Source organism: Hipposideros armiger, unplaced genomic scaffold (assembly GCF_001890085.2).
Source record: "Hipposideros armiger isolate ML-2016 unplaced genomic scaffold, ASM189008v1 scaffold_733, whole genome shotgun sequence".
NCBI lineage: Eukaryota > Metazoa > Chordata > Mammalia > Chiroptera > Hipposideridae > Hipposideros > Hipposideros armiger.
Window position 1 is genome coordinate 760,418 of NW_017732083.1, and position 7,546 is coordinate 767,963.

General features: G+C 40.4%; 1 protein-coding gene across 6 annotated transcripts in view; it reads right to left on the minus strand.

The window, feature by feature from the left end:
* HS6ST2 (heparan sulfate 6-O-sulfotransferase 2) overlaps nucleotides 1-7,546 on the minus strand; it is a 369,569-nt gene that overhangs the window by 327,630 nt on the left and 34,393 nt on the right. The window lies entirely within an intron of this gene.

A 7,546-nucleotide genomic window follows, 5' to 3' on the forward strand; every position in this document is an offset into this window, starting at 1 on the left:
CTACAGCTAAGATGGTGCACAACAGCTTGACCTGTAGCTGGGCTGCCGTCAGTCGCCGGCGACAGCGTAGGCTGAAGTGAGGCTGTAGGGGGCTGCCATAAGCTACCGTGAGAGACCGGCAGCAAACGTGAGCTGCCGTAAGCCCCCGTGAGCAGCCGTCCAATGGCCGGCAACCGATCTGCCTCAGCCAGGAAGAGCGCAATGATCACAATACCAACATGGGCCAGTGACGTGACATCCTCCACAACTAGACTGAAGAACAAAAGACAGCAACTTGTCTGCTCCACTTCCACGATTCCGCAATGCTGTTCCCTCCCCCAATTCCCCAATAAAAAAAAATCTAAAAATAAATAAATAAAATTGAGAATAAAAGAGGGACATTAATACCATCCTTGAAAAATAAAATGGATCATAAAGAAATACTATCAACAATTGTATGACAACAAATTGCATAATTTAGACAAAATGGACAAATTCCTAGAAAGACACAAATTACTGAAATTAACACAAAAAGAAAAAGAAAATCTTAATCAAATTGTAAAAAGTCATTGAACAAATCATTTTAAAACGTACCCCAAAGAAAATCTCAGGCTCAAATGGTTTGTCTAGTGAATTCTACCAAAATATTAAAGAAAAATTAATACCAAGCTTTCACAAACTCTTTCAAAAACAAAAGAGGCAGGGGCTGGCCAAGTGGCTCAGTTGGTTAAGAGAATGAGCTCTCAGCAACAGTCGCCGGTTCGATTCCCACATGGGCCAGTGAGCTGCACCCAAGCTGAGCTGCCACTGAGCTGCCAACAGGTGGCAGGATGGCTCAGCTAGTGAAAGCACATGCTCCTAACAACAAGGTTGCCAGTTGGACTCCCGCAAGGGATAGTCGGTTACGCCCATCCGCAAGTAAGATTGAACACAGCACCTTGAGCTGAGCAGTCATGAGCTACTGACCGGCGACCAGGTGGTGACTGGACTTGGGAGCTGAGCTAGCTGTGCCCTCCACAACTAAGACTGAAGGACAACAACTTGGCTGTTCCCCTTCCCCTATTCCCCAATAAAATCTTAAAAAAAAAAGAACAAAAAAAATCAGAGCAGGCAGGAACACTTCTCAACTCATTCTATGCAGCCAGGATTATCCTGATACGAAAACCAGACAAAAACATCACAAGAAAAGGAAACTACAGACCAATATCCCTCAGGCATGAATCCTTAAGAAAACACTAGCAAACCCGATTCAGCAACATATAAAAAAGATCGTGACAATGATTAAGTGGTATTTATCTCAAGAATACAAGTCTGATTTAACACCCACATGTTAGTAATATATTAATAAACACCATATCAAAAGAATAAATGGAGGAAAAGGAAGACATGATTATGTCAATAGACAGAGAAAAACAATTTGATGAAATCCAACACCCATTCATTGATTAATAAATAAGTAAATAAAAATCTGTCAAAGGAATGAAAGGGAACTTCTTTAATCTGATAAAAGGTGTCTAGGAAAAAGCCCAGAGCTAACATCATATTTAATGATGAAATATAGACAGTTCCCCCCCCCCGAAAGATCAGAAAAAAGATAAGGAAATCCATTCTAGCAACACCACAATTCACTAGAGATTCTACTCAGGGAAATTAGGTGAGAAAAAGGAATAAAATGTATCTACAGTGGATACGAAGAAGTAAAAGTATCTATTTACAAATGACAATCTTGTATTGCCACATGAAAATCTTAAGAAATACCCTAAAAAACTATTAGAATTCTTTTTAAAACAGTGATTTCAGAAAGGTTGCAGCATACAAGATCAATATTAAAAAATCAACTGTCTTTCTATATACTAGCAATGAACAATCCAAAATTGAAATTAATAAAACAATTATATTTACAATATCATCAAAAAGAGTAAAATACTTATGAATAAAATATTAGTGCAAAATTTGTAATCTAAAAACTACAAAACATTAAAAGAAACTAAAAAATACCTAAACAAATAAGAAGACAGTCCATATTCATGGATTGAAAAACTTAACGTTGTTCAGATGAAAATAGTGCCCCAAACTGATCTAGATTCAGTATAATCACTAACAAAGTCCTGTCTGCCTTATTGCAGATACTGATATGCTAATTTTAAATTTCACACTAAAATTCAAGGTACCCAGAATAGCCAAAGGAAAACCTAGAGAAAGAAGAAAAAGCTGGAGGATTCACACGTCCTGATTTCAAAACTAACTACAAAGGAACAGTAGTAGTCAAAGACTATGTGGCATTTGCACTAAGATAGCTATACACAATAGATGAATTAAATAAAATTAAGCATTCAGAAATCAACCCATACACTTATGGTCAATTGATTTTCAACAAAGGTACAAGGCACATCAATAAAAAAGAAAAATATTTTCTTTTTTCATTTATTTTTATTTTTATTTTTTTAAGATTTGTATTGGGGAATTGGAACAGCACTGGGGAATTGGGGGAAGGGGAACAGACAAGTTACTGTCATTTTGTTCTTCAGTCTAGTTGTGGAGGACGTTGCTTCACTGGCCCAAGTTGGCACCATCATTGCGCTTTTCCCGGGCGAGGCAGATCAGTCANAACTTGTCTGTTCCCCTCCCCCCAATTCCCCAACGCTGTTCCCATTCCCCCAATTCCCCAATAAAGATCTTTAAAAAAACAAGAAAGACTGGGGAAAATTGGATAAAAGCAATCCTTGGTTAGCCTGAGATTTGGAACATAAATGTAGATACCAATAAGCACACACTGAAATTCTTTACTAGGGAAAAATGGATTGAAAGAGTTAATTTTAAGTACACCAACGCATTCTGATATTAACAACACACAGTTTTTCTGATAACATTGACAATTTACAATGAAATCAGAAAGCTAAGTAATGATTAAACAATATTTAAACAGCAATTTATACTTGGAAATCAAGGATCAGAGTTAGGTGACGTGATTTGCCCAAAATCCCACAAGTGGTAAGTGAAAGAGCCATCACTTAAACCCAGGTCTGTATGATGGCAAATCCTAGGGTGAAGATGACATAGCTGAGCTCATGTTAAGTGTCCTTATTTCACACACACACGCGCACACACACACAGAGAACACAGGAAACTTTAAGAGGTGATAAATAGTTAATTACCTTGACTGTGGTAACGATTTCACGATGTATTCCTAAGCTCAAAGTCTTCAAATTGTATACATTAAATATGTGGAGTTTCTTGTACATAAATTATACCTCAAAAGTGCTTGTTTTAAAAAAAAACATGGAATGCTAATTCTAGATTCCTGAGAATAAATATCTCCATTAGTAATTTGAGCAATGAGAGATAATGTCTACAATATTATACTTTATATCCTAAAAGTGTCACTCACACTTCTCCATGAAGAACTGTGATGTAGAGAAATCTATGCTTTTGGAGAACAGTATAGAGAAAAGGAATAAAAAATAAACACAGGTATTGACTTTTCAGTGTACACACACCTCATGGCAAGAATGCATGTTTGTTCCCCAATGCTGGCACATGCAATGGGAAGGAATGGGCATCTGAATCCCATGCCTGAGGTGCCCCAGATATCCCTCACATAGAGCCTTGCTATTGGGTTGAGGTAAGTAAAGGCCTTCACACCATTCTGTATGGCTTCCTCATGTCAATCCACTCCAAGGTTTAGTGTGCCATTCGGTCACGAACCATCTCTTCCCATCCTTTCTTTATCATTCAGGTCCAGTTTCTCTGATTTTACCCTCAGCAAGGACAACTTGTCCATGTATTCCAATTAAAATTTACTTTTTACATATTTAAAAATTATCTTAAATGAGATGAGCCTCTCATGACTCTACGTTTGTGTCTGCACCCCGAACTCCCAACTCACATATACACTGCCTCCAGCATCTCAACATGTCTCCTCAAATTCCATGTATGTAAAACTAGTTTTGTCCCCCATCTCCCTGCGTATCACAGCTCCTCCTCCAGTCCTCCCAAGACAGGAACCTTGGAATAAATTGTTTGCTCCCTCAGTCTCATCCCCACCATTTCCACCCTTCAGTCATCACATTCTTTCTATTCTTCCTTTTAAATGCCTCCTGGGGCTGGCCGAGTGGTTCAGTTAGTTAAGAGCTTGCTCAAGAGTTTGAGCTCTGAACAACAGCGGTTCGATACCCGGCCCGAGCTGAGCAGCCGCTGAGCTGCCAAAAGGTGGCAGGATGACTCAGCTAAAAAATATAAAATAAAATAAAAAATAAATGCCTCCTGAATCCATTCACCTTTTTGCATGCCGACAGCCACCCCTCCTCCCAAGCCAAGCTAAAACCCCCTCTTCCCTACACCACTACTCAGCCATCTAACTGGGCTCCATACTGTGTTCTTACCTCTCTCCAGCCCCTTCTCCACACAGCAGCCAAAGCGAATTGGTTAAAACAAAAATCAATTTATATTAATGCCCCACTTAAAACATTCCAATGCTTTCTCTCTGCTCTCAGGATGAAGTCCAAAGTATGTTTCATGCCCTACAAGAATCTGTGTCCTGGCTTTTATCTGATTCTGAAGTCACAGATCTCATCCTGTTCCCTCTTGCAGTTCTGCTTTTACTTACGCTGCTTCCTCAGGTTTTTCCCTGTTCCTTTCCTGGCTATGGACTCAACTCAGGGGTCACCTCCATCAGCAGAGCCTTTTCTGGTTTGAGAGGCCCTTTTCTCCATCACCATGACAACATGTTCTCACCTTTATTATAGTGCTGACCATCTTATTTGCTTATGTCTCTTCTCACTAGTCTGAGAACTCTTCAAAGTTAGTGCCGATGGCACTGCCGGCTCTGAAATCCCAAGCCTGACACAGTGCCTGGCAGGCACATAATAGGAAAGACTCAAGCTTAGTCAAAATAGGCTGTGTTACAGACTTGGATGAAGCTATCAATAATATGAATGGGTGGGAAAAATCTAATTAAAAGGCATAGACTGTCAGATGTATTTTTTTTAAAAAAAACAGTCTATACGTTTTCCACAGAAAACACATATTAAACCCAAACATAAAAATAATCTCAGCAAAAATGGAGGAGGAAAGATACACGACGGAAACAGGAATCTTGAGAAATATTGAGGACCGGACGAATGACTCGTTGGTTAAGAGTTGGCTTGAAAGCGCGAGCTCTGAGCATCAGGGCCGCCAGTTCGGATCCCACACGGCCCAGTGAGCTGAGCCCAAGGTGAGCTGCCACAGCTGGTAAGAGACGGGCTCCTAACAACAAGGTTGACGGTTCGACTCCCATATAGGATGGTGGGCTATGCCCACCGGCAACTAAGTTTGAACATGGCACCTTGAGATGAGCTGTCCTGAGCTGCCGACAAGTGGCCAGATAGCGACTGGACTTAGAGCTGAGCTAGCTGTGCCCTCCACAACTAAGATTGAAGGACAACTTGGCTCTTCCCTTCCCCCAATTCCCCAGCACTGTTCCCCTTCCCCAATTCCCCAATAAAATCTTTTGGAAAAAAATACTATAGATTACAACTGAAATTAAGAATTGAAAATAATAGAGTAAATCAATGAAACCAAAAGTTAGTTCTTTGAAAACATCAACAAAATTAACAAACCTGAACCTAGATTGACCAAGAAAATATTGGGTTGTCGGAAAAGTCATAATGCATTTTTGCAAGGAAAAACATAGAAAAAATACTTCATGACTTTTCCAACAACCCAATATAATAAAAGAATCAATTATTAAAATTGAGAATAAGGGGCCAGCCGAATGGCTCGTTGGCTAAGAGTTGGCTTGGGAGCACAAACTCTGAGCAGCAGGGCCCCCGGTTCACATCCCACATGGGTCAGTGACGCTGCACCCTCTACAGCTAAGATGGTGCACAACAGCTTGACCTGTAGCTGGGCTGCCGTCAGTCGCCGGCGACAGCGTAGGCTGAAGTGAGGCTGTAGGGNATGTGGGATCCGAACCGGGGCCCTCTGGCGTTCCAAGCCAGTTCTTAACCATCGCAGCACCACTCGGCCGGCCCTCATTTATTTTTTTAGAAGTTCTTGGTTTATTAGTTCTCGCATGAAAAATCTGCTCAATCACCACAGATAAAGTCACTGATGAATCTTTACTCCTGTTGTTCAATATCCGCCTCACTTTTTGACAGCACCAACATTGGCCTTTGCAGTCCCCTGAACTTTCTTCATTCTGTTCCTGCGTTCCTTTCACTGTTTTTCTTGAGGTCCTTTTCTTCTCATACAGGCCATGTCTTGCATGCAAGTCTATGTTTGGGTTCATTATTCTTTACGTAATCCAAGGAATCATAAATCATGCCAAAGCCAGTGGTCTTGCCACCACTGAAACGGGTTCTGAATCCAAATATAAAGATGACATCTGGTGTGGTCTTGTACATTTTGGGTCATTGATCCCAAATTTCTGTCTTAGGTACTGTTGCCTTCCCAGGGTTCGAGGACGTCAATGACTGCTGAAGTAGTCTATTGTCATGAACTTCCTGGTCAGGATATGTAGTTACTGTGTTGTTCATGATGGTGTCCAACAATCAAGCAGCCAGGGAGGAAAAAAGCTGGTGATTCCTTTCTTGACAATATAGTTATACTTATAAAATCATAGAGTCTACTTAATCTGAGAACGGTATCTTTCTGAAGAGAACTCGAACTGGTTTCAAGACATGATCTAGTTATCAATTCAGTATCTTCTTGATTTCAGTGATATTAAGTATTTAGTTCCACTTCGCTATTATGTACACTGAAAGAGAGAACACTTTAGGGGCTTTATCCAGAGTCATTGTGCTGAGGTGAGCTGAGCTGAGAGTGGAACCTGGGAACACTCACTCCAAGGGACGGTACCAGCCGCCACAGGTACTCCCCATATATAACAGCATTTGTAAATAGATTAATCAGATGCACCAAACAAAACAAAACAAAAAAATAAAAAATCTGTAGGTATCAGGAAATGTCCAAAGAGCTCCACAAACCTTTTGCAGTGCCAGGATATCTGCAAAAATGTAATTTCCTCCTCTAGCATCCGACATTAGATTGAATATCTTGCAATAATGACACAACTTCTTACAATAACCACTCCTCAATTAAAAGTCATCACTGGGAAAAGTCTTGTTCTTTAGCTGTCCCACATCATCAGAGCTAAACATCTTAAGCTAAAACATAATAAAATCTTTTTGGTATGACACATTAGCTGAACTTCATCTCTTCCCAACATATCCAGCTCAGGTTAGAAACCAGGAATATTTATGGGACACATAAAAAACACTAATAATTCAAAGCTTTGGCTAATACGAGAATGTGCAAAAATGAGATGTTTTGTAACTATTAAAACATTTCAACTACACAGAAGAGCAACAATAGCTACAAAGTCAAGGAAGTTAATACATTTTAGGTTTTACATAGTGGATGAGTCATCAAGAGACAACCTCAAATGTGTTCCATAAGACTGGGGAAAACTGGAGCCAGCCGAGTAGCGCGATGGTTAAGAGCTGGCTTGGGATGCCAGAGGGCCCCGGTTCGGATCCCACATATGAGGGCCAGTGACACTGCCCTCTACAGCTAAGATGCTGAA